The sequence below is a fragment of the Dama dama genome, chromosome 7, assembly GCF_033118175.1.
Source record: "Dama dama isolate Ldn47 chromosome 7, ASM3311817v1, whole genome shotgun sequence".
NCBI lineage: Eukaryota > Metazoa > Chordata > Mammalia > Artiodactyla > Cervidae > Dama > Dama dama.
Genome location: NC_083687.1, coordinates 35,680,648 through 35,708,162, shown reverse-complemented (window position 1 = coordinate 35,708,162; position 27,515 = coordinate 35,680,648). Strand labels below are relative to the sequence as shown.

At 38.7% G+C, this 27,515-nt stretch overlaps 1 long non-coding RNA gene across 1 annotated transcript; it reads right to left on the bottom strand.

Moving 5' to 3' along the window:
- Positions 1-13,641: 13,641 nt before the first annotated feature.
- Positions 13,642-26,954, bottom strand: LOC133059156 (uncharacterized). The gene is made up of 3 exons (XR_009693488.1): positions 26,884-26,954; positions 17,446-17,682; positions 13,642-15,530 (listed from the first exon to the last, which is right to left on the bottom strand). It is a non-coding gene; the product is annotated as an uncharacterized LOC133059156 (long non-coding RNA).
- Positions 26,955-27,515: the final 561 nt, after the last annotated feature.

The window sequence follows — 27,515 nt, the reverse complement described above, 5'->3', positions numbered from 1 at the left end:
ATATATCCTTCCTTTTTTTCTTATAGTTGATTTACAATGTGTTAGTTTCAGGTGTACAACAAAGTGATGCAGTTACACACATATGTATTTGTAATGATATACTCTTGAACTTCAGTTATTATCTAAAGTTTCTGCCCACTTTTGATTGTGTAGAGATGGCAGAAGTAATTGTATTAGCAAAACAGTAGGCTACATCTACTGCCTCAATCCTCTTACAATGGCTTTGCTTATAATAAATACACAGGCTGCACTCAGGGGAATCACCACCCATAAGTGATCAGTCTTCAAGTGGAGAGAACTGACAAAAATGCCAGCCTCTCTCTCCCTTTGTGAAATCAATATTCTTGAGTAGAAAGTTAAAACTCTACCGATCTGCCTAGGAAAAAACCTCTGCAGCAAAAGCTTAACAGTTGAAAATGATGAAGTATGGGTTTGGCACATTCACACACCCATGCATTTTTCATTTTCAAGGAATCGTAAAATGCAGTTTGTGATTTTCAGCAACTGGCATTGGGAATTTATTCTAGTGCACTGCATACACGTGTATCTAGGAAGTAAAAAAGAGTTAGAAGAAGAACGCTGATCAAAATACAGTGTTACAATACTTCTTATACCCCAAACTAAATGTCTTCAGCCATCAGATTAACCATCAGCTTCAAAGGAGGATAAAATCAAAGCTATTCACATTGGCATAAAAATGACTATATATTTGCTTGATTGGTGTCTCTCTAGTCAAACAGATGACTCAGCCTAGTGTTCCAGGCACCCGACTGGGAGGACTGATCAAAAATTGTGTTTTGGATCAGTTAGCTGGTGGTGGTGGTAAAATCAGTTAGCTGGTGGAGGGAGAGTGATCAAAAGTGAAGTAAAGATCTAACAGGCAGGAAATCAAGACAATTATCAAAGAGCCAAAACAAAGGGAGACTTAGCCCAGAAAGTAGACAAGGAAAGAGACCAGAGTTAAGTCCAGGCCACAATATATGGGTGTTCCTGTGTCTACTGCACCAGAGAGAGAGCCCTTTACATTGTAGACATTGAATGATTTGTGTGACAAGGTTTTTGAGCCTCCCAACCAAGGCCTGAAAAATGGAAGGAGAGGAGCTTCTTTTGCATCAACCCACCCTAACACTCATGGTCATGCACACACATGAGAGAGGATGCTCAAACACACTCACTAGTGCTTGCAGGGACATAGCTGTGCCCTGACCAGTCATACTGTCAGTGTTTCCTGTTGTCATCTGTCTGCCACTTTCGAGGGGCCAATCTCCATTGGATAAAGGGAGCATATAGCCAGAACCATCCTATTACCCATGGCTTGTCCACCTCGATAATCAAGGAAAGCTATCAGGCAAAATGAGCAGGTAAGATCATTTGTGAGAACCTATGATGGCTGTCCCCAGGTTTGAAAGTGACCCCAGCACAGAGCTATTGAGGGTAATCCATAATATACTAACTTAAAACTATTTTATTTGAGGAAAGGGGCCTCTTATGACTGTATAAGCTAGCAGAGACTTGGGTCAAGTTCATTGTCACTGTATCTGGTCAGAGGTGCAGATAGCAATAAAAAAAGATGGTGGTGATGCAGTATTAGGCATTCATTGTCAGTAACAACTTAGATGTGAAAATTCTTCCCTCAAGGGCCTTGTGCCTGAGTTCTGCACACTGTACAAATCTTTATTTATTTTTGTTTTATTTTCCATTCTTTAGATGTGATTTCTATTACCCCCAGGGCTTTGACACATAGACTTTCTTCTACTTGGAGAAAGAATCACAAGCTCAAACATACTATTCTTGGGGTGAATATCCCTGTCAAGTCATGAAGGTCTAGGACATTTCTTGTAAGCACATACAGTCCTGCTGCTTTCTTTCTCATCAGCTTGTCATCACATGTGCACTGAAGGGGATGTTCATGATTGAAATTATAGAGGAGTTTCAATTATTAATAATGACAAAGTCAAGGCATGATCATAAGACTACATGGATGGGGGTGGGTAAAGGACAAAAAGAGATCAAGGAATGAAAGGTCACCTAAAGAGTCACCTCTGTGGATATTTAAATCACCAAGAATGATGGCAATACTCTAGACATAAAGACAGTGAGAAACGAGCTCAGCTTTTCAAGGACTGAAGTGTAAAACTTGAGAGGGAGTATATGTCTGCATAATAAGAGAATGGTGGGTACTGCCCAAAGGCAGGAGAGTCCAAAATGAGTGACTGCATGGAAGAGAGAGGGAAGACAGTCTGAAAGTGGCAGCAAGCCACAAGGAAGACACCTGTCCACCAACAGACCCCACGGGTCTGAAGGGTGTGGGACACAAACCATGAGAAGCCTTGGAAAGGTTGTAGAGAAAACGACTTTGTAAAGAGACAGTCTGATTTCAGTTAGAGCAAAGCGATATAATGAATGTTTAGTGAAGAGGTAGAAGATACATGGGATTTTTACTCATGATTGACTTAGGGTCCCAGAAGCTTGATGAATTGATCAAGTTCATCGATCAGGGCATAGTGGAAGAAGGGTTCAGAAAAGGCTAAGTCTGGAGTAATTGGATTAGATTTCAGAGGATGAGGGGTGATCTGCACTCCTGAGCTTCTTTTGGTGACTACTGCGAGAAGGACAAGAAGTGTGATGAGATGAATCCTGGTGCGCCCTGAGGTGCTCCTTCCTCTGTACACTGGTTACATCTTTTACAATCCCCGCTTTAATCCTTATACCACTGTGATTAAAACATGCTTTCTGCCTCTCCATAACACTGTGGTAACATGAAGACCTTCCTTATCCTTTATATCTCAAGCATCTACATATATATATATATACATAATATTCCCCTACAAATAAAATAATCAGATAAAATAATACAGAATACAATTGAATAGACCACTTGATTCTTTTTTTTTTTTTTTTGGCTGCACTATGGCATGTGGCAACCCCTGCAGTGGAAACACGGAGTCTTAACCACTGGACCACCAAGGAAGCCTCTTTTGCCTTTGAGTTGACAAATATCTCATGTTTCTAGCAGGTAGAAGATTATTTTTTGAAAAGAAGGAATATTGGATAACTCTTGACTATTTAATGACATTTAACTGTGAAGAAAGCTGAGTGCTGAAGAATTGATGCTTTTGAACTGTGGTGCTGGAGAAGACTCTTGAGAGTCCCTTGGACTGCAAGGAGACCAAACCAGTCCATCCTAAAGGAAATCAGTCCTGGGTGTTCATTGGAAGGACTGATGCTGAAGCTGAAACTCCAATACTTTGGCCACCTCATGTGAAGAGTTGACTCATTGGGAAAGACCCTGATGCTGGGAGGGATTGGGGGCAGGAGGAGAAGGGGACGACAGAGGATGAGATGGCTGGATGGCATCACCGACTCGAAGGACATGAGTTTGAGTAAACTCCGGAAGTTGGTGATGGACAGGGACGCCTGGTGTGCTGCGATTCATGGGGTCGCAAAGAGTCGGACACGACTGAGTGACTGAACTGAAGTGTGGAAATGAAAATAATCATTCGTTCCATAAATATAAAGGGTTTACTATGTGCCAGGCATTGTTCTAGGTTCTAAAAAAGGCAATTTGTTTTTAAAACAAGGAAGAAAAATATGTTTTTTTACCTTCATGGGCTATAGCGAGGAAAACATGAATCTATGACATAATCATACAAATAATTGTTAAATTGTAACTATGATAAGAGCAGTATAGGATAGTTATGGAAAATTACTGGGTGTTTGAAAGTTCTTACCAGAAGTCACAGGCCCATTCGAGGATAGCAGGGAAGCATCCACAAGGAGGTGGTAATATAATGAGTGCTAGAGGAAGAATAGGAGTCAAGAAGATGGAGCAGATGGATGAAGAACAAGCCCAGTGAGGACCACAGAGGACAGGCACCCACCAGGCAGGCCTTTGTATAATAGTGAGACTTGGTCTTTTATCCTAAGGGTGGTGGCAGTCTGTTAAAGCCACATCTTCATAAAACTATGATCACAAGAGTTAAAATTTATCCCCACTAAAGATGTAATTAATATGTTAAGATGCTAAAATTTTTATTCTATCAAATACTGTGTTGTTCACGAGAGGTGAACATGTGGACAAACATGGTCTCTGACTTACAGAATCTCACAGTCACGTACAAGAAAAGGTATGGGAATATTTATAGCGATAATACTTGTGAGCATTTGTAATAACAGCAACATATGTAAAATTCACAATTAACAAGAAAGATTACAGCTGAGACTGTGAGGTTCGCAAAAAACAACTCTGAGTGCTTGCTCTCTCAGGAGGGCTTTGAAAAATCAACAGGGCTTCTTCCAGACAGACATGCAGACAAGGGGACAGCATGAGGAAACGCAGGAGTGTACAGAACAGCATGGTGTGTATGTGCATGGGAGTTGGGAGGGGGTGACTGGTAGTAACTCAGCATTTCAAGAGCGAGGAGTACACAGGGGATGCTAGCAGATGAGGCCAAGGGGTTGTCTCTGGGCAGGCAGTGATGGGTGTTATTTGCCACAGCATGAAGCTTTTCCTAAAACAAACTAACACATAAAAACAAAAAACTGTTGAAGAAACACAGTGGAAGAAAGAGGCAGGGCAAGAAAAGTGACTGGTTGTAACAGAGAAAAACAGGGACAGTATAGTTTTCCTTCCCCTTAGGCAAAGTCACTGCACAGAGGACAAATGTTGACCTTGTTCTGGGAGCGCCAGAGCCTCTCTGTGTCTCATTCTGACTTCTTTAGCTTCCTCTCTAAATTTTTCCCCACTCCATTGTCTCTGCTTAATTAACTCCTATTCTTCTTTCAAAATCCAGAACTCTCTGGGGCTTTGGAAAGAGGTGTGGGGGTGAGAGAGGACTCAACATCTCTTTTGTGTTTCTTTTTCCCCTCTGAATGCTAATTTCACATTTCTAATTTGTTCACATAACAGCTGAAATTCTTCCACTGTACTTCCAAATACTCCTATAAACAACCACCCATGGGAACTTTATTGGCTATAGATCACGGACACCAAGACTCTTTCTTGTCCATCACATGAGTGTAGGGGATGTCTGTGATCAAACAATTTCCCAAAGGTTATAGTGGCATGCCTTCACAAGCAAACAATGGGAAACAGAGGTATATGAGGGAACTCCTGCAATTTCTAAAGGAATACAAGTTACATTAAAAAAATAAAATACAAGCTTTCCATCTTGAGATGTATAACTTCCTTAACTTTCAGTTAGCCTCATACCTTCAGGCAGGAAGGAAGAAATGCAATATTGGCAAAAAAAAAAATTCACTAGAATTGGCTGGGAATGATGTGTTTCTGGCACTCTGAGATACTTAACACCTTTCAGAATAGAGGAAAAAATTGCTTTGAAACGTTTCAGCAAGGCACACATGGAGAATATTCTTGATCAAGACAAGCTGTCAGCACTGTATTTTACCATCGCTGCTCCCCCACCCAATTCCATCACTAAATATGCTGTTTTATTCTCTCATGTGGGGTCAAAAGTCTAAGAGTCGGCTTTGGTTTCTGCCCAGTCTCAAGTAAATTTATTGTAGGAAAAGTGTTGCTTTTTCCTTTTTTTTCCCTCAAAGAAACAAACAAAGATACGCCTGGCTGGTATCAGTATTTATTAAGCAGGTAAAGACAGTACTACATGGGCACGACTCCAAGGACATACACATGAGCTTTAAAAAAAAAAGATTCAAATAAAATAAAATGCTTCTCTTACCTCAGTCAGGCTCACAGTATCTCTCTCTTGTGGAGAACTATCCTGAAACATTTTACTGTAGTAATATTCTGATGTCTTGGGTGTATTGTGATTTATTTTCAACAGGTGTACATGTTAACCTAGTCAGAACTGAAATGTAGTGTGTTGGAGTCCATTCATTGAACTGGATCACATTTGTTAGCATGATCTGTCCAGAGAGTAGTAAGCAGCACTTCAAATCTGAGCTGATAGATTTAGTCCAAATCTTTAATGCCAAACTTTTGGAAAATGATAAACAGATGGGACTGATCAAATCAGACTGGACACAACTTGATCTGTTTTGATGTGCACTCATGATTTAAAGTGAAAAAAATGTTGGACATGGTATCAGCAGATTTAGATGTGAGTTTAAAGTTGGGTCCCTTATTAGATGCTTAATTTTGAGCAACTCATAGGACCTCTCTGAACTCCAGTATTCATTGATATAAAATGGTATAATAATACCTATCTCAGAGTGGTTTTGTGAAGATTAAACTGCTTTATTTGATTTTATTTTTAAATTTATTTTGTTGAAGTAGAGCTGATTTACAGTGTGTTAATTTCTACTGCACAGCAAAGTGATTCAGTTACATATATAATATATATATATATATATGTATATATTTCATATTCTTTTCCATTATGGTTTATCATGGGACACTGAATATAGTTCCCTGTTCTATACAGGAGGACCTCATTGCTTACCCATTCTATATATAATAGCTTGCATCTGCTAATCTCATTAAATTGCTTTAGCCCAGTGAAGTGCTTGGCAAGAGCTTGGGGTACAGTAAGCTTTTAATAAATGACTGTTGAATCAAAACTGAATGAATTCAACCTGAATATTGGGAAGCATGCTTTTTTTCTGGACAAAACTTTGAGACAAAAGTGACGGGTAATCACTGAAGAGGGTGACCAGCCTGCACCAGACAGTGTGTTGAAGTCTTGATACAGTGTTTACTGAGTGTCTACTTTATCTCAAGGTAAGAAGAGTCTTTTCCAGATCTGACCTTGAGTTCTCAGCATAGTACTGGGCCACTCAGAGCCTAAGGTGCCTTCCCAGACTTGTGAAATTTTTTATTTCAATAACCAAGAGATGACTTTGCATAGAAAAAAGAATTACTGCTTCAAAGCTTAACCAAATGCAATTCAGTGTTACTAACAATGACTGAATGCTTGTTATGAACAAGGAATATAAGTCTTCCTAGGTTGCTCTAGAGGTAAAAAATCTGCCTACCAATGCAGGAGACACAAGAGTGCACATTTGACCCCTGGGTCAGAAAGATTCCCTGGAGCAGGACATGGCAACCCACTATACTAAAATTGAATATATATGTCAAAACATGTTTAATGTAATGCTGTACAATACAAAGAAAGTTTATGGTGAAACAGAATAATAAAGTTTTATTTGTTCACTGAGATAAAGATTAAAGAGAAAGGTTGAGTTTTTCTTGGATGCTATTATGTGTGAAGAGAAGAGGTCCACATAGATGGAGATGTTCAAGAGTATTTAGAATTAAGAGTTTAGAGCAAGTGAGTGGATGCACAAAATCACAGAAAAGGGCTTGTCCTAAGAGTCATTTCCAATGTGTCCTTGGTGCTCCCAGCCTCCCATTTTTACTCCCTTTATCATCTCTTTTATTTTTTGTCTTTTTCACCTAGAATTCCTAGACAACTAATACCTGCATTTGTCTTCTGCCCTGGTCTCTCCAATCAGAAGTAAACCTATTCCATAAGCTCAATTAGATTAAAATTAACCCCAGGGAGAATCTGCACTATAAGAAGAACCACTGGAATGGAAAATGAAATGAAATGATAATTCATAAAATGTCCCCAAACCCAGTAGTTCTGACAAAGGACAGGTTGGGACAGAACACTTCCGCCATGGACCACTGGTAACTGGCTTCTTCTCCAGCCCTATGCCTTCTTGTAAGGGAGGTTGCTAAAAGGGACCAGCTTTCTTGAAAGGAGGGTAAGGGTCAAGGATGGAAAGGAAGCCACTGTATGCTCAACAGAACTTACTTCTACCATTTTTAAGCAGCAAGACTCCAGATTAACTTGGAAACCATCACTGTGAAGAGGTTACCAGAAGAAGGGGAACATGGTGGGTATCTGTGGCCTCCGAGGTGTACAGTGGGTGTCTGTGGCCTCCGAGGTGTCCCTGAAAGGCTGCGGGTTGGGAGTTGGGAGGGCAGAAGGGATCCAGGTAGACAATCCCTTCTGAATGCTCGTCTCACTTTCCAAATTTGTTCACCTAATACCTAACAACAACAACAACAAAACCCTCTTACATTTCTATGATGACAGGTTGAGATTTAAACAGGCTTTCACTTCCTGCCCATCATTGCAGTATTCATGTTTTCATTAAACACTGGCACTTTTTCTCCAGAGATTTCTGGGTGAAGTGACAGCTAAATATAATGGAGCATACATCAATCAGCAAACATCAGCTCCAGGGGCATCTGGAAGGAAAGGTGAGGAAGTTTTCATATATGTGTAGACTCTCTGTAGCGAGACTGAATTTATCGCCATGCTCCCCACAACCTTTCAAGAGCCCAGGATGTGAAATGGGAGAGGGGAAACCTGCTTCTTCAGCATCAGACCTTCAAATCTTTGCAGCAGGAAGCATTTTATTAAAATTATTCATGGTTTTTTAGCAGAAAAAGCAATTTTGAGTTTGGGGTAAAAGAAGATAAGCTAAAGCATAAGTAAAGGATCCTATGTAACATAAGAATAAACTATTAAATATCCATTTGAACATAATCAAGGTTCTACAAAGGAAATATATTACAGGAGATTGTATGACTACAGACCAAGTTTAAAACTCATATCTCCAAGCTTATGTTTTCTTTCTTTTTCCTTATTTCCCTGTCTCTCTGCTCCTCTCCCCCTTCTCACTCTTTCTTTTCCCTCTCCTAGAAAAGAACACAATGCAAGTTTTGAAACTACAATCCTCACAAAGCGCTTATGATTATTTTTCAGTGATATTTCTAAAAATATTGGACATTTAACTTTTATTTCATCAGCACACTAAAAACTCACTTTGTAAGCATTAGAGATTTTATCTCTGAATTATTGAAAATAAAAGCTAATCCAATGAAAAATTGCAAATATGACACAAGGTAAAGGCAATACATCTTTAACACATGTTGCTCTGCTGTGCTGAAACATCTGAGTTAGACTCACAGTTTTTTATACTGTGGGTATAAAAGTCTTCTGTATGTTTGCTAGGAAATATGGAGGCAATTCAAGAGGGTTCTTCCCTACAGAGGATGTATTTTATGTTTTTTCTCCCTAAATCTTGCCAATAGTTATTGGTTATAAACCACAGGATGAATTTGCAATAGAATTTTCTGTCTTTACTAGAAAATCAAATTGGCAAAGCTCCTGGCTGGTAAATAGTGTTTGGGGATTACCCAATGGTAGGGTTGGAAATAACTTTGGAGTATACAACTGGGATTATTTACTTTAAAATCAGGAGTATGCCAGTATTATAAAGGAGGGAAAATAAAAGTCTTGCATGCTACATATCATGAGCCAGGAGCAAAGATTTGTTTCACATTCTCAACTTGAGTGATGCACACCATTTTTACTATTATAACCACCTTGACTCTCACAACCATCAGATATACTCTTTGGTGGAAGCTCAGATTTAGGGGGTACACCTTGGTTTGAATCTGATGTTGTCAAATCCCAAGGAAGTTATTATTATCTGATTCATGATGTATAAAACTTTTCAGCAGGATTTTTATGGTTATATGTGAAATAATATGTGATTTCCTGATCCACTGTGGACCATCAGTAACTGTTAGTTCTTATACCCTGATTGGAAATTATAATTATGTGAGTTGATGGATGTGTTAACTAACCTTATTGTGCCGATCACTTCACAATATATATGTTCATCAAATCATTACATGTATACCTTAAACATACATGATGCTATATGTCAGTCAGATCTCAATATGCTTGGGGGAAAAAAATAAAAACACTGATTTCACATTAAAAAAAGAAATTAGTCACACTTGGTCTCAAGGCACAAAAAGGAAGCAGTTCAACAAGCAAATATTGAGGACACACTTTGTGCTAGAAAATGTGCAAGGTGCTAGGGATATAACCATAAAAAGAATAAGAATTAACATTTATTTAAGAGTGCTAGACAGTAATCTAGACACTCTACATGTAGTAAGTCCTTGGCCTCTGGGAACTTAAAATTTGGTGGGGATACAGAAGAGAAAATTAGCTGATGCAGCACAGTATGATGAGGGCTAAAGGAAAGTTTGCTGAAGGGCCAAGGGGCAAGTTATTAGAACCTGGGAGGAGCAGGAAGATTTCTTAGAGAAGACGGCATCAGAGTACTCTACTTAAGGGAAACAGATGTCCTTACCTTCTGAACTTCTGAATAGTAAAATGAAAAGTCTTAACATTAAAAGCAGACTGTGCACTCTGCCCAGACAAACAGTCACTGAATGGTGGGATTCATTCACCATTCATTCATCACCAAGTAATGGATGAATTACTTGACTTCTGCAGACTTATCTTTTTTTCCCTCATTTTCACATAACTATAGTATTTTCTTCATAGGATGCTGCAGATTCTGATAATGTAAATAAAGTGTTTAGTGCAGTTCCTGGGAAATTGTATACTATTTACAAATTAGATAATCAGTACTTGATTATAATAATTCTTCTACCTCTACTTCAAGGGAAATTTTCAGTATATTTCATCTACATTTCTTCTCAAGTCATGAAATATAATTTCTTGGGATATTTTTGTGCCACTATAACTTCCAGTACTCTTGGGATGGGGGCATGCTGAGGAAGTGCCTGGATCTCCACCTTTTAATTTTGGCTAGCCTGTAAGAGCCTGGAAATCCTTGTCAATTTAAACTTATTCAATAAACAATGCTAAAATCAAATAATAGTTAGATGGACTCTTGAGAAGACTATAGTTTTTGAGGTTCATTTTGGACTGCTGCTGCTTTAGAAACTCTGCAAAGGAGAAAAAAAAGTGGCTATTGCTTTCTCTAATGGAACATTTTCCTCTGGCAAATATACTCTGGGATTGCATAGCACCATTTAATTTCACAAAATGTCAGAGAGAAGTAGTGTTAGCTCATTTGGCCCTCCACAAGAAACTATTTTGTCTAAGATCAGGTGTCTTAATGATTAAAGCTTTTTATGAATGTATATTCCTAGGCAGCCTTATGTAGCCACTACGAAGTCAGATTGTGTTTCAGAAACATGGGTGTCTTATAATAAAGCTGTTTTCTTCATGAGGTAATGTTCCCAAAATATGTGCTGGGTAATCCATGATCCACTAAATCCATGAGCTAATGGGTCTGAAATACATGCCATAAACCACAGAAACTTCTTGATGGGAAAACTGGGCATGGATTATTATATTTCTCTGCATATTAGGGTAGTCAGGATGACCAAAAGTGACTGTTTTTCCCTCTTTCTCCATTTTGTTTCACAAAGATAGACAAAATTTACACTGCCAATTATTTCAGAAGAAAAAGACACTTATGAAACTCTTCCTGCAAAGAAAGGAGAAACAACAATTTGACAGTTTGAAATGTGGCACAAAATATGTTTTGACAATCCCCCCGACCCTCCATGCACACATTAAACCATTAATATGAGTTCTTGTCTGTCAATACAATTACAGAAATGAGAAAAAAATTCTTTGCTTTGAAGGAAAAAGCATTATTATAAACTCAAGACAATTGATTTAAAAATACATATATTTTTCCTTAGAAAGAGTCAGTCCCTTACCAATGTATATTATTTCTGGAGGCACAAGAATGAAGCTACTTTACTCTCAAATCTATAAACATATGTACACATATACTTCAAGAATCTTAGTAACCAACTGGTTTAAACCCTTCATTTTGTAAATGATGAGACAAAGAGCTAAAAGTGTTAAGTGCCATCTGTGGTGGTTTTAAAATACATCCATAATTTATTTTTTGTTAGCTCCCCTCAAGAGATGGAGCCTAATTGTTCTGTTACTGAGAGTAAGAAAACTTAGTGTCTTATTTCTAAAAGAATAGAATGTTCCTGAAGTAACAATACAGGAAATTTGAGAGCAGGTCGTAAATGGCAGTGAAACTTCCTTGGTTCTTGCTGTCCTGAACCACTTGCTCTGGGAGAAGTCAGCCACTGAGTCTGTGTCAGTGAAAAGTCAATGGAATGTGATGAGCAGGATTCTGAGATGGTCCCCGAGCTCCCCACCTCCAAGTGATCACATCCACATCCACAGGGTGGCCCCCTCCACTGAGTATGGGCAGGACAAAGAAATACCTTTGGATATTACTCTCATGACTAAACATAACATGGAAAAGGTGAAAAGATAGTCTCATGATTACATTATGCTATTTAAGCCTGTCATAGTAGACAGCAGAGATATTTTTCTGATATTCTTCTGCTGCCTTTGAAGAAATAAGTTGCTGTGTTATGAGAAGACCGTGTGGCTAGCACCTGAGTACAGATTTTAGGAGCTCAGAGAGGTTTCTGACCAACATTCAGCAAGAAGAAGAACCTCATTCCTATAGCCATAGGAGCTGGATTTAGCAAAAAAAAACCCGGACAAGCTTGGAGATGAACCTAGAGCTCTAGATTAGAACACAGCCCAGCCAACATCTTAATTTTCAACCTCAGAAGAGACCTTGAGCAGAGGACCTGATCTAACCTGTATCCTGAATTCTGACCCATGGAAGCTATGAGATAGTAAATTTATGTTGATCCAAGCCATTAAGTTTGTAGTAATTTGTTACACAGCAATGGAAAACTAATGCAGAAGGGAAATAGGTCTCCTGCCCAGAACTGTACCATATGAATGTGCCATTCTGGAAATACACCCTGTAAGCTCAGTCAAGATTGCAACCCTGGCTGAACCTCATGAGAGATCTTAGGCTAGAACCAAGAACTTAAGCTAAGCTGCTTAAGAAGCAACTTAAACTAAGCTGCTATATTAATCATGCTTTTCCTATTTTATGATGTTTAGGCATCCTGAGGACCTTAGTTGGCTGCAGAGAGACTAATTCCTAGAGATCTTAAACAACATGCCTGCAAAATACAAACACATTTCATATGCAAACCAAGCAACCCTGTGTCCACACCTCTAACTACCTCTCTGTTAACCATCTTCTTAACATAACTCTCAAACCCCAAACCAACATTTGTCTGCCCCAAATCAAGCCAGGGTTAGGTCCCATACATCTAGAGACTACCTCTGCAGCCCAGAGCTCACTGACTGTATTCTCCTAGTCAATTCTGAACTGTACCCCCTGCCTTTCCCACAGGTAACACAGTAGCCTTTGTGCTTGCTATACTTTCTCCTTGACCTGCTTCTGCCTCCTGATCAACTCTGGAGATTCTCCACATGGCCTTCTGTCCAACAGGACAATCGATTTTCTGCAGTTCTATGAAAAGGTCATCAGCTCTATGTTTACACCCATCAAAATTTAATTTGATTATGGAATAGTATGCTTTCTGTTATTACTGTTTTAATACATATTGGGCTATTTAGTGCCTATACTTTTGATTCCCCTTACCCATCCTGTATCCCCTAACATGTACGCATATTCCTAGGTGGTACTAGTGGTAAAGAATATGCTTGCTAATGCGGGAGACTCAAGAGACATGAGTCTGATCCCTGGGTCAGGAAGATCCCCAGAGAAGGGAATGACAACCCACTCCAGTATCCTTGCCTGGAAAATCCCATGGACAGAGGAGCCTGGTGGGCTACATTCCATGGGGTCACAAAGAGTCGGACATGACTGAGCAACTGAGCACACACCCGTCCCATATCCCCAAACACATGTATGCATATTTAGAAACAAATACACTTAATAAATGCAATTGTTTTCAGATTTGAATTGTTAAGGAAAACCAGATACTTTAATAATCACAGTGTTGAAAGGACATTGTGAGGACACAGTGTAAGTTGAATTCCTATAGTTTTACACTATAGAAAATTAAAGGCTACATGTTTAAAAGCTAATGAGTTGCCAATGATCCTTGTTTTGTAAGCTTATTGAGACATGCGGTGCATTGAAAGGAGCAAAAGTTTGAAAACTATTTGTAAAAACTCAACCAATTGCAATTAAAATTAATAGAGAACCTATGTTGCATTTTCTACTATACTCTTTACTAGAGCTTCTAAGTACACACAGTAAAACGAATATAAAATGATTTCATCAAATTTTCATCAAACAAGAAATGTTTGCCATAATTTCAGTTCATTTAAACAGCTGGTTAGTGTCTCTGTGTTGAGGAAATACCATCAGAACTCAGGAATGCAACACACTGGTGTTTGTAAAATGGTTTTGAAAGATGGATCACATGTCTTAATATAGAAGCATACATGAAAACAATTGCACAGAGTTTAAATCAATAAGAAACAAGGGCGAAATATAAACAATAAATGTGGGGAGGATAAACTGCTGAGAGCCATCTCCAGAGGGCAATATAAATAAAACAACTGAAAATTTCCCTGAAAATTGACAGAATAAGGACAAAACACAGATTTTTGAAATTTGTAAGATGATTTGGTAAAAAATAATTCAGTGGAATGTGTAGACACACAAACACAGGAAGAGTGTGACTATAAAGTAATGAGACTTATTTAATCAATCTCACATACAAATGCTTTTCCTTTCAGATGCCATAAATTGCAAACTGTAAATTTTCCTATGGACCATTATGGCATCTACCTATAAACAGGCACTTTTTATATTGACTTGGCTACAAAAGATGTTGACTTGCTCTACTTCCTGGTTTCAAATGGAACAATTATGTATTTTCCAGTCAAGTTTAAAATAGGTCACACTGAAAGTTTAATGAGATTTCTTCTCAAGAAGAACTTCTCCCTCAAGATATCAAGGCTACTTTCTAACTAAAGAGCAGGAACTATTCTTTATACCCAGACATTCTGAGCCTTGTATGGTTTTAAAAAACCTTTGAATTTTCTTTCCTTAGGCAAAGCTTTAACATTTCTGAAATTCAGTTAATTTGAATGTTGTAACAACCTTTGAAACTTGACTTGTATCTAAAGAGAATCATGTGAGCCTCTATTTTGAGTCATTTACTTCTGAGTAAATGACAAGACAATATCCTTGGCAAATCTAACACAAGAAAGTCATATTCAACCACCTATGATTATATTCAGGAAGTCTGGTATTTAACCAGTTTGAAAACTAATATCCACAAACAAACAATCAGGTAATTTAGCAAATTAACAATATCCTCTAAATTACCTCCTAAAGCAATTATAATATTTATTATCAATTAAATTTGCAGAAGAGATGTTCCTAGATATGCTCTTTGATGTTTATTCCAAAATCCCAGGTCATTTTCATTATTAAGTGAAATTTCTCATAATTTCTTAGTTCTTCTCAACTGTTTGGCTTGAGTATAAGTACCAAATGTTTAACATTCCATTTATTACTGTATATTTTTAAACTTTATTGATTTTATTGCCTCAAGCCTTTCTGTATGTTTCTTTACTAAAAGCTTAGATATTATATATTAAAATCAATGCAGGAGAGAACTAAGAAGATTTACTTCAGTGGGAAATCATCACTGAAAATCATTGACCATCCAATGATGGTATTTGCTATTATTTAGTTTGATCATTTTTCCCCTAAATTTTGCTTTGGAAAAATACTGGGTGTTTTAGAAGGGTGGAGCTATTATCAAGAAACTGGGAAGACACATACTCAGCAAGTATCAGGAACCCAACAAGGGATGTACTTCTTCAGTGATACAGGAATCCTCAGGAAAGGTGCAAAGCAATCTGCAGGTGCATCTGTGAAAACAAACAGGGAACACTTTCTTCTTTAAATAGGAAACACGTTGAGAAGTTATTAAAAGGCTAGCAATTTTGGTTAAAGCTTTCAATCACATCAATCGGACATGCTCTGAAAATCAGTTCACGCAGTAACGAGCAAAAGTCCATGAATTGCTTCCTGACACACATTAATAACCCCAAGTATTATACAAATAAACCAAAATCAATATTGGTGTAAGGCTTGGGTAATACACATGATTGCTTGCTTCATGGCTGAAATCTTAGATCCATCATTGACTCCCATGTGGCCTTATTCAACTACTACACTTCTCTGTACTTCACTTTCCTCATCTATAAAATGGGTAAGAACACTCAATTTGCTAAAAGGATTCAATGAAATAATGTGTTTTTCAGTGCTTTAGTGACTATGATCTAATACAATCTTCCCACAGATTCTTCTTAACATGACAAGCACACAGTTACTGTAAAAACCTAAGTCATTTCATCTCACACCACTCAAGATTCCTCCATGTTTCCACATTACTTTTATTTTATTTTTTTTATTTATTTTCTTTATTATTATTATTATTTCCAGTGGGTTTTGTCATACATTGATATGAATCAGCCATGGATTTACATGTATTCCCAATCCCGATCCCCCCTCCCACCTCCCTCTCCACCCGATTCCTCTGGGTCTTCCCAGTGCACCAGGCCGGAGCACTTGTCTCATGCATCCCACCTGGGCTGGTGATCTGTTTCACCATAGATAGTATACATGCTGTTCTTTTGAAATATCCCACCCTCACATTCTCCCACAGAGTTCAAAAGTCTGTTCTGTATTTCTGTGTCTCTTTTTCTGTTTTGCATATAGGGTTATCGTTATCACCTTTCTAAATTCCATATATATGTGTTAGTATGCTGTAATGTTCAGCCGCTATGGAAAACAGTGTGGAGATTTCTTAAAAAACTGGAAATAGAACTGCCATATGACCCAGCAATCCTGCTTCTGGGCATACACACTGAGGAAACCAGATCTGAAAGAGACACGTGCACCCCAATGTTCATCGCAGCACTGTTTATAATAGCCAGGACATGGAAGCAACCTAGATGCCCATCAGCAGATGAATGGATAAGGAAGCTGTGGTACATATACACCATGGAATATTACTCAGCCATTAAAAAGAATTCATTTGAACCAGTCCTAATGAGATGGATGAAGCTGGAGCCCCTTATACAGAGTGAAGTAAGCCAGAAAGATAAAGAACATTACAGCTTACTCCACATTACTTTTAGAATGAAAGCTGAAGTCCTTAAAAGAGCCCATAAGATCCTATACTATCTGTCCTCGTTCGGTCTGCCATTTCTTTATCTTAATTTCCTACAACCCTCTTCTGGCTCAAACTACTCCAGACACTCTCTCTTCTCCTTGAATTTTCACAAACATGACAGCCATGTTTCTGCCTCAGGACCCTTGCATCCACTCTCCCCTTCCAAGGGATCATCTTCCTCCTAACAGCCATGTGGTTCACTTCTCCTCCTTCAACATTTGGCTCAGTGGTTACCTTCTTGATGCAGCTCCATTTAAAAGGACAAACTCATCTATACCCCTCTTGAGTTCCTTCATCCTGTTCTATTTGCTTCTGTAATACCTGATACTCTCTAATATACTATATATATTATTGAAGCACTGTGCTTATAATCTGATCTTCCCTGATGGCTCAGTTGGTAAAGAATCTGCTAATCTGTTGTATTTTCCCCCACTTGAATGTTACATCATGAAAGTAGATTTTTTTGGTTAACTTTGTTTACTAATTCATCTCTCACAATGCTAGAACAATGGTCAGCATAAAGTAAGTACTCCAAAAAAATTAATGAATGAATAATGAATAAGTGGTAGTGAATTTTTGTATTATTATTATTTGGCTTTTTTTACCTTCTTATGACTTGGTCCATTGCCAAATCCTCTGCCATTTTTTTCCAGGCTGTGGCATATGGCAGGTTAATCACTCTCCCCAGGTTGGAGTAGGCTGGTCAGGAGTCCAGGCAGCCTCCAGCTACCCTGGAACATAATCAGTCCCCATTTATCTGCATTTACAAAATAGCTGCGCAGCAGTGTGCCTTTGAGTGAGCATTCATGAGGCTTCCAAAGAACACTCCTTTCTTTGTCTCACTACAGGGAAAAAAAAAAAAAAATCTCATCAAAACTCGGTCTTTCCCCCCCTTTGCATGCCCTGCAATGTAAAGTCAGATCAAGATACACTTCAGCCATAGCTGACAGTGCCTAGGTCCCTGTGTCTCCTCCAGAGACTGTGATCTTTGCCTGTTGAGCAGAGCTTCTGATGGACTAAGCTCAGCTTAACTGCTAACAAGAACAATCACATCATACTTGCAAAAAAAAGAAAGAAAGAAAGTATCCCAAACGTATCTGGACATGCAAAACATGTTGAAACATGGGGTAAATACTGGAGACTTTAAAAATACTTTCTCTGAAATAAAATTCTATAATTTCCCTCTCTCTCCTTCTCTTTCTCTATCCTATAAATACAAAGAGTATAAATTAGGTTGAGGGAGATGACAGATGGTCTCAGAGAGAAAATGTGAACAACGGTTGCTTTGTTTTTGTTTGGGCAAACAAGATGAGAGACACTCACACCACAGCGTGAGAAAGGCAGGTACGGTTGCTGAAGAATGATTTACAGTATTCTAATAAGCTTCTTTGGGATTAAAAATAGATGGCTGTGCATGGAATCACCATATCTCTGCTCTTAAGTAATACTGAAGAATGAGCAAAAGCACCTTCCCCAGCAACTGGCTTGGAGAGCATACCTGCCTAAGTTACCACTTTACCATGTTTAAAATCACAGAAGAGAATACTACTGTGTGTGTATGAATAACAATATATGAAATTAGTCCAATAGGATAATTCTCATAAGTAGGTGAGACAATAAGTCTAATATAGGTACAGTTCAGTGACAGACATGTCAAATTTGGAACTAACATACTGAACACAACACAATCATTATTGAAAACTTTTATCAAAAGTTTCCTCTATGGGTGACACTGGGTTAAACTTGGGGGGAAATAAGAAAACAGTCTTTGCCATTAAGGAAGTCACAGTTGAATGTGGGAGAAAGACAAAGATTGTGATGATTTACCAAATCCAGTTGGTCTTTGAGCAACATGAGCGTGAACGTGCATATCCACTTTTATGCCGATTTTTTTTTAAATAACAAATACTACAGTACTACACAATTTGTGGTTGGTTTAATCCCTCGATGCTGAACCCTACATCCAGAGGAACCATGAATATGAAGGCCAACTTTAAGCTATACTCTAATTTTCAACTGTGTGGAGTGTAGGTGCCTCAACCCTTTCTCTCTCCCCACCCCCTGCAGATGTTCTAGGACAGCTGTAGTGTGGTTATTGTCAATGACAAGGTAAGTCTCTGAATGTTCAGAGGAACTAAAGAGACACTGGGGACGCCAATCTGAAGCAGGAAGGCAAGCAAGAGGTTGTTATTTCCAAATATTTCCAAGAGGTTGTTACAGGTCAGCAAAATCTTGAGAAATACCTTAGCTGGAGTTACGTAGATGGAGAAGGGATTCAATGGGAGTGAATATTATTAGCAAAAGGAGCTAGAGCAAAGGGATGAAGGCAGAAAGAGTAGGCTAGAAGGTACACAGACGGGACCAGAGACAGGCAGAAGATGGTGCAAGATTTTCTCTGCTGTCCTAAAAAGTTTGGAACCTTATGGAGAACTACTCAGAGAATTTACACAAGGGATGGATGCAACTATTACTGTTTCAGAAAACAATACCACTGATGATTCCAAAAATTCAAACTGGCTAGATGATGGTTTAATTCACTGAGAAAGAAAACTAAAAAGAGACTACTTCCCAGGGGATGAGGAAGTGGAGGCAAACTGATGCCAAATTCAGTTTGGGTTTATGTTGAGTTTAAGTACTCCGAGGACTGTTTAGTAGAGTTGGAAAGATAGAGTTTGAGCATAAAAGAGAGATTAAAATGTGAGAAAGAGTTGAGGTCATGAAGCACTTCATCACAGCATGTACGGTCTTATTTCCAGTCTTCTCCTACTAGAAGTGAAATCCATGAGGACAAGGAGTTTGCTTATTTATTTCTGGATTCTCAGCATCTAGAACCATGCCTGAATCATGGTGGGTACTCAGGGAATGATTCTGAATTGTAGTTGAAGGAGATGGATCTGGCTAAGGTCATATCTTATGTGGAGTGGAAATAAATGAGGTCACAGAATGGAACTCTAAATCAAACACTGGGTGAGCACCAAGAGTTAGGAGATGATGTTATAAAGACCAATGAAAGAGATTGTGGAAAACTATTTTAAATGTCATGCAGCATCAAGAAGGAATTTATTAATGACTTTCTAAAGAGGCCCAGTGTGGCGCTCGTGCATAGATAGAGTCAGAGTGCCAAAGATTGAGGAATTAAATGAAGTGAGAGTATCATTACTATTTTCAGGCACATGATATGGAGTAGGGGTGAGCAATGACTGTCAGATGTCTTGGGTCAAGGAAGAATTTCATGTCTACCTATTTACATTTATATTGGGAGCTGTTTGGTTATGGTTGGGAAGATCCCCTGGAGAAGGAAATGGCAACCCACTCCAGTATTCTTGCCTGGATAATCCCATGGAGGGAGGAGCCTGGTAGGCTACAGTCCACAGGGTCGCAAAGAGTCAGACACGACTGAGGTACTTCACTACTTCACTAAGGGCTTAGTAGTGAAAAAGAGATTGAAGATAGGATGGAGTGGTCCCTAGAGGAAGAAGATCCTTAGGGGATTTAAGAACAGGTCTGTCTCATTGCTGGCTGTATCCTGAGTTCTTTGCAAGCACTGGCTACATAGAGAACACTCTATTAATCTTTATTAATTAAGTGGGATATACTACCGAATGAGATAATGATTAAAGAAGAGAATGTATGAGGGTCAGGATCAGGAAGTAGAATAGTAGCTTTTGAATAAGTAGGGGCTCATCTGTCTCTCTGTCTTACTTCTTCCAGATGATCATGATTGGACCACTGCATACATTTGTTCTTTTTTTCTGGATATTAAGGGCTTCCTTGGTAACTCAGTTAGCAAAGAATCCACCTGCAATGCAGGAGACCCCAGGTTGATTCCTGGGTCGGGAAGATCCCCTGGAGAAGGGCTAGGCTACCCACTCCAGCATTCCTGGGCTTCCCTAGTGGATCAACTGGTAAAGAATCTGCCTGCAATGCAAGAGACCTGGATTCGATCCTTGGGTTGGGAAAATCTCCTGGAGCAGGGAACGGCTACCCACTATCTGGCCAGAATACTGGCCACCCAGTATTCTGACCTAGACAATTCCATGGACTCTATAGTCCATGGGGTCACAAAGAGTCAGATACAACTGCATGACTTTCATATCATAAGGGGTTAATTGCTTTTTGAGCCTTGATTTCTCCTTCTTCTCCTAAACTCATGCCTTTGATGTTCTTTCTTTTCATAAAATCAGATATGATGTGGATACACGTTTGTTTCTACTTTCCCTCTCCTCCAGTTTAGTTTCTTCAATTCCACTTGGCCCCAGCAGGTTTTGTATCACTCATTCTATTTTACTTACATGTGAATATCCTCAGCTCCCGCAAGCCAAACTCACCCAGAGTTTTCTGGCTTCCCTATCCCACTTCTGAACATTGAATGGATTATCTGAGATTTCTAGGCAACCTTTCACGTTGTTTTGCAATCAGACCTGCTCCTTGTCTCTTGTAAACACATGTGAAAGCCTCACCCTCCTTTATGAAGTTATCAAAGACTCCTCACACAACACTCACTCAATGGCATAACTCATCTGCTGTTTTTATGAGTGGATTAACTTCAAATTGTTTTTCCATGGAGACGCACAGGACTATGACATTTATTAGCAGACATACTCTTCAAGGGCACACCTGGGAATACTGATCCTTTTTTTGAACATGTGCTGTAACTTCTCCTTTTCTCTCCCACTCATAATGGATGTGAATAAGAACTATGCTAGGGAGATAACCCTAAATTATCTCTAATTAAGTAAGTTCATAATAAGCTTCAACACATTAGTAACAAATACTTTTGAAAATTCATACCAGCATCCCAGGCTCTATGAGTAGATTGGAGCACAACTAAGGCAGACTTAAGTATTTTAAAGGGTAGACAACTTTATTGGGCATGGCTGTAGACTATACCCTAAACCCTACCCAACTCTCTTGCCTATTTCAATTTCTAGCAATGAGAGAATTTTGAATTAATTCATCACTAATCTCATAAGTAAGTCAAAGCTTATGCCTTGTTTCTGACTGAAGTACAGTGTGCATAATGTTGATTTACATTACAGACATTGTACTAGTTATTTATTATTGTGTAATAAATTACACAAAGACATAAACATTTAAATCAATTTTTTTTTCAATTGTCTTGCTCAGTTTTTGTGTACCAGGAGGAATACATCCAGAAACAGCTCAGGGTTTTAGCTAAGATGAGTTTTAGTTCAGCTGTCAACTGGGGCTGTGGTCACCTAAAGGGTCAACAGGTACTGAAGGTGTGCTTCCAAGTGGCTCACTCACTCCCAGAACTGATGAATTGGTGCTTGTCAGTAGTAAGAGGTCTCAGTTCCTCACAGGCTGGACCTCCCCATCAGATGGCTGGTGTTCCTAAGGTGAGTGGTACATGAGGGAAAGGCAGAAGCCTTAATGTTTATTTTTTTATTTTATTTTTTTATGTTTAGCCTGAGGTCACATCTCATTGCTTCTGCAGTATCTTATTAGTTACCCAGACTGGCCTCACTTGATATGGAAAAGGGTTACACAAAGGCATCAATACCAGGACCTGAAAATTGTCGGAGGTCCTCTTGACCATCAGGAAAATTCAGAGTTTTATAGCATTGATATAAGAGAGAATATATATATAGAGAAGTATCCCTATGTTTCAGTATTTTTAGACTCAGTGTTCATTTATCTACTTTTCTTACTGGGATTTCCCTCCTAATAAAGATGCCTTTCTTTTTAAACTGTTTCACTTTCATAATACTTACCTTAGTGCATTTACTATAATTAAACTCAGTAAAGACTTAGTGATAATAAGAAAACTATATGTACTGGAGTGGGTAGCCTATCCCTTTTCCAGGGGATCTTCTCAACCCAGAAATTGAACCGGGGTCTCCTTTCCTGAAGGCAGATTCTTTACCAGCTGAGCTACCAGGAAGCCATGTGTATATATCTGTATCTATCTATCTCGAGAGAGAGAGAGATACACTTGTTTTTTAGGTTTAATTTTAAGTATTTTAGAGAGAGCTCAAAGTCCAGGTTGGTTTTCATTTCAGCCAAGTCAGCAGGCTGTATTTACTCCAAATGCCCACGCATGAATTCAAGGGCATAATGGATATTGCAGAGACTTTTAGTCCTCCTCCAAAACCCCTGCTGGGATGCGGAGAGCAGATGTGTAGTCCTGACACGAGGGACTGTGTGGTATTTCTGGATTAGATGTTCATTAAGGGAAAGTGGTGTAGATGAGCTGTATCCTCAGGAGTTACCACTAATGTTTTCCAGACCCACAGGAATCTCCACTTGTTTTTTTCCACTAACCTTAAGAAACTTCAAAACAGTCCTGGGAAGTCTGAGATCAGTTCTGAATCTCTTCGATGGAGAGATTTTGGTCATCTGATTTTCTAAGTGACTTGAAGCAGAAGAATGGCCTCACAAAACCTTGTTCAAACAGCAAAACCTTGTTCGAATAGCAAAGCCTTGTCCTAACACCTTTCTACGTGTGTTCATGTGCCCTGAACACAGACAAGTAACACAGAAGAATGGCTGCAAGCACACCGAGCTCAGCATTACCCTCACTCCCTTCCCGCTCCAGGGACTTTGTACTTGAACAGGCCAGCAAGGACTTGGAGTCCAGGGGAAAGTGATTCAATGCATCCATGTCTCTGTTGCCTCTTTGCCTTGTAAAAGTAGAAAGATGATGGCTCACGTGTCTTACAGAACTCTGGGGACAAATGGCTAATAAAAATCCAAGCAAAAGCACTCTAAATACAAAACAGTTCTATATGAAACATGCTATGACATGATGATACAGTCTAAGGAGCTTAAATGCTTTCAAGACAATTAGTAGATTTTGGCAATGTCCTTGATATCATTAAGCCCTGAGTAACCATGTTTTCAAGAAATATATTACGTAGTTGACTCAGGTGGAAGACTCTTCCAACATATCAGGATCCACCTTATCGCTTTTTCTATGGCAGGAAAAATGTTGCTTGATTGGGTTGGGTTGCATGGCACCAACACCAAGGAAACATGGTGAGTCAGGTAAAAAAAAAAAACAACAAACCCAGACCAGTGTAAGTACACTGATAGACTTTGGTCCTAATATCACTGTACTCTGTCCACTTGATTTCTTCTAAATTCTGTTTTGTGAATTTGGATTTACCTAGTAGAGAAGACTACTGGCTCTCAACTAGAATGTTTTCTAAAGTCTTCTGTCTACAAGGTGACTCTTGGGTGACTTACTCAGGCACCTTTATCTTCCAGGGAGATTTATTGAGTGAAGCTATCAAGACAATTTCTATTGAGGAAGTAGGATGGAAGTGGGAGTCTATAATCATATTTGATTCTGTAACCTTGTATCCTTTTCCTATAAATACAGTTTTTGACAAAACATTTTTCCCAAATTGAAATTTATTTCATTCCGAAAGGTTGGAAGAATATTAGGAAAATGGGAAAGAATTGTGTTAAATCTTCTACAATAAAAGGAAACTGTTTGAGAAGTAGCCCAGTAACGTAGAAGGACATCAGAACTGGAATCCCTATTTTATTAACTATTAACTGTGCAAAATGGACAAGTGGCTTATCATTTTATTTCCATCAGTAAGAAAAATGAGACATAAATATTAACACCTACCTGGGTACAAGGATTAAGTGAGATAACTTTGGGTCTCTGTTTTGAGCATTTTGAGGTCAGCAATGGATTAGAGCTGTTCAAAAAATACACAGGCCTACCTAAAAGTGTTGTTGAAATTTCTCAGAGTTATATTGTGTGGTATTTATAGCTAGATAAGAATATATTTTAAATTGATCCCTGATCATATTTTCATTCTTTCAGACTTGTTCTACCTCATTGTCTCTGTGATAATAACTATAATTATATTCATTCCTCATTATAAAGCTGCTCCTTTTTCTTTCCTGACATTCTGCCTTCATTGACTAATAACAGTGAAACTATCCTCGAGGTTATTTATAAAATTCAGGAGAATGCAAAGGAATGTCATATGCAGTCTGCATTATATGCTTTACTGTAGTTTTCTTATCCACAGAATAAATTTCCAAAAATTAAGAGTTGTAACACAAGCTAAGTCCCTGTTTTTACATGTGTTCGCTTCTAAGGCTCAAGTCAAAGCTCTCCTAATTTTGACCAATGCTTCATCATCATCTGTCTTTAAAACATCCAGGGAAATTTTACCATTCCTCTTCTCTCTTCCCTCCCCTTAATATTTTCAGCTCTTACTGGTATAGAGTTTTAATCCCTTCCCTGTCATTTTCTTCTCATGCCTGGAGTCCTTAGTAGAGGTTTTAGGTGAAAAACATCCCATTCACAGTCTAACTTTGCACAGTTAAAATTACATTTTTCTTTAAAGGGAGAAGTGTTGAATGTTATTCAGACTTTTAGGGCTTTGGGGAGTGAATTTTTAGAAAAAGCGATTTTTCATATTTGCTTATAGATAAATAACCATGTGTCAATAGCGATCCTCTATATGTCATTTATCTTTTTCTAACGTATTGTCTGTGAAAGATGATTTTATGTTTCCTGACAGGTTTTCAAGTGAATGATTTTATAAGAATCCTCCTGTATTCCTCCATTATTTTTACCAAATTGCACATCAGTTTGGCATTTTCTCTTAACCTTTTCTTTATTTGAGGTAATTCTTCAGTTCAGGTAAAACTATTAACTTTGGTTACTTTAATTACTTCAAAAGGAAAGAAATTCTAATGTACCATAGTTTTTTCTATATCTCTTACAGACTTTGCCTAGCTAACATCACCTACCCGCTCTGACTCCACGGTCCCTAGCTTGTCGAATGTACTTATAGCATTCCTTCTTAGTCTGTATTGTAATTTCCAGTCCATATTGTATTCTTTTTCTAACCTGTTTTCCATAGCAACCATGAATTCTTTGAGGAACTGAACTCTTATCTTATTCAACTCTATTTCTAGCACACAGCATTGTGAGTGGCTCTATTTAGTGCAATGGTTTTCCATATTTGGCTAAAACCAGTCCCATGGGGCAGCCAGACCCTACCCTACGAACTCATCCGTTCAAGTCAAACCACACATAAACACATTATAGTCCTGTGTACATAGCAGCCTGACCTCTCTCCAAGGAGCCAACACAAATACCATCCAGTCTCTTCATCCAGTTCAAAGAGAGGGGCCTCTATGTAGCACAGGGAACTCTATACTTAATGCACCTTGGTGCAAAGTGGTGACCTTGAATGGGAAGGAAGCCCAAAATGGAGGGGACATATGTACAGGTCTGGCTGATTCATTTTCCTGTAAGGCAGGGCTTCCCAGATGGCTCAGTGATAAAGAAACTGCCTGACAATGCAGGAGATGCAGGTTCAATCCCTGGGCTGGGAAGATCCCCTGGAGAAGGAAATGGCAACTCACTCCAGTAATCTTGCTTGGGAAATTCCATGGACAGAGGAACCTGGCAGGCTACAGTCCACGGAGCTGCAAAGAGTCAGACATGACTTAGCAACTGAGCATGCAGCACACACAGCAGCAAGAGCACGCAGAAACCATTACAACACCGTAAAGCACCTATACTCAATAAAAATTAATTTTAAAAAAAGAGCAGGGTCACTAATTGTGCCAGTAAGGAGAAAGGGGCCAGAAATGGGAATTCACTGGTAGTCTTTACTACAGTCTACTCTGATCATGTATGCTACATTGAAGGCCTTTTGTGCTCAAAACACTATACTAGCTGCTGAACCAGAATTTTATATATGGCAATTCAATTATCTGTAGAGACTAGGAACAAGTGAGCAAACAAAACTAACCATGGCATTGCTTTTTAAATCAGTTCTCAAAAGAAATGCCAGGGTTATTGGTCTTTACCCTCAGGAACTAGATATAGTCAATCAAGTTTCAATTATCTGTTGAGTTAGGATGATTGGCTTGCTCAACTGTTTTATTTTTAATTTTTTTCAATAAAAAATAAGTGTGCATCTTTATGAAGTAAGAAAAGGGTGAGGTCATTTCACTAACCATGAAATGATTACTGCATCACCCATTAACTGCTGCTGTCTAAAATATAGGAATTAAAGAAGCAACATTAAAATTAATACCTTTTTATGAAGACTTTCGGAGAAGGCAATGGCAACCCACTCCAGTACTCTTGTCTGGAAAATCCCATGGATGGAGGAGCCTGGCAGACTGCAGTCCATGGGGTCAGGAAGAGTCTGACACGACTGAGCGATTTCACTTTCACTTTCCACTTTCATGCATTGGAGAAGGAAATGGCAACCCACTCCAGTGTTCTTGCCTGGAGAATCCCAGGGACGGCACAGCCTGGTGGGCTGCCATCTATGGGGTCGCACAGAGTCAGACACAACTGAAGCAACTTAGCAGCAGCAGCAGCAGCATGAAGACTTTGAAATAACACAATTATACGAAGTAGCCTAAAGATAATTTGCTATGTGGTTTTTGCTTCCCTTCTCTTTCCACTGGCTCCTCATAATATCTGTATAAAAACCAAAGTTTGCAAAATGTATCAAAAGATGGCCCCAGCAGTGAATATTTTAAGGTTTATCTTCTCTGAGCTCTTTGAGGCTAAATAAACATGGTTAGCAATGAAACAATTCTAAGCTTACATTTGACTCAAACCTAGGCTTAAACCAAATAGCAAAATCAGCTAAACAATAGCAGGGTCAGAAAAAATGATTATAGAGTCATTTGATACCTCTCTAGGAAAACAATG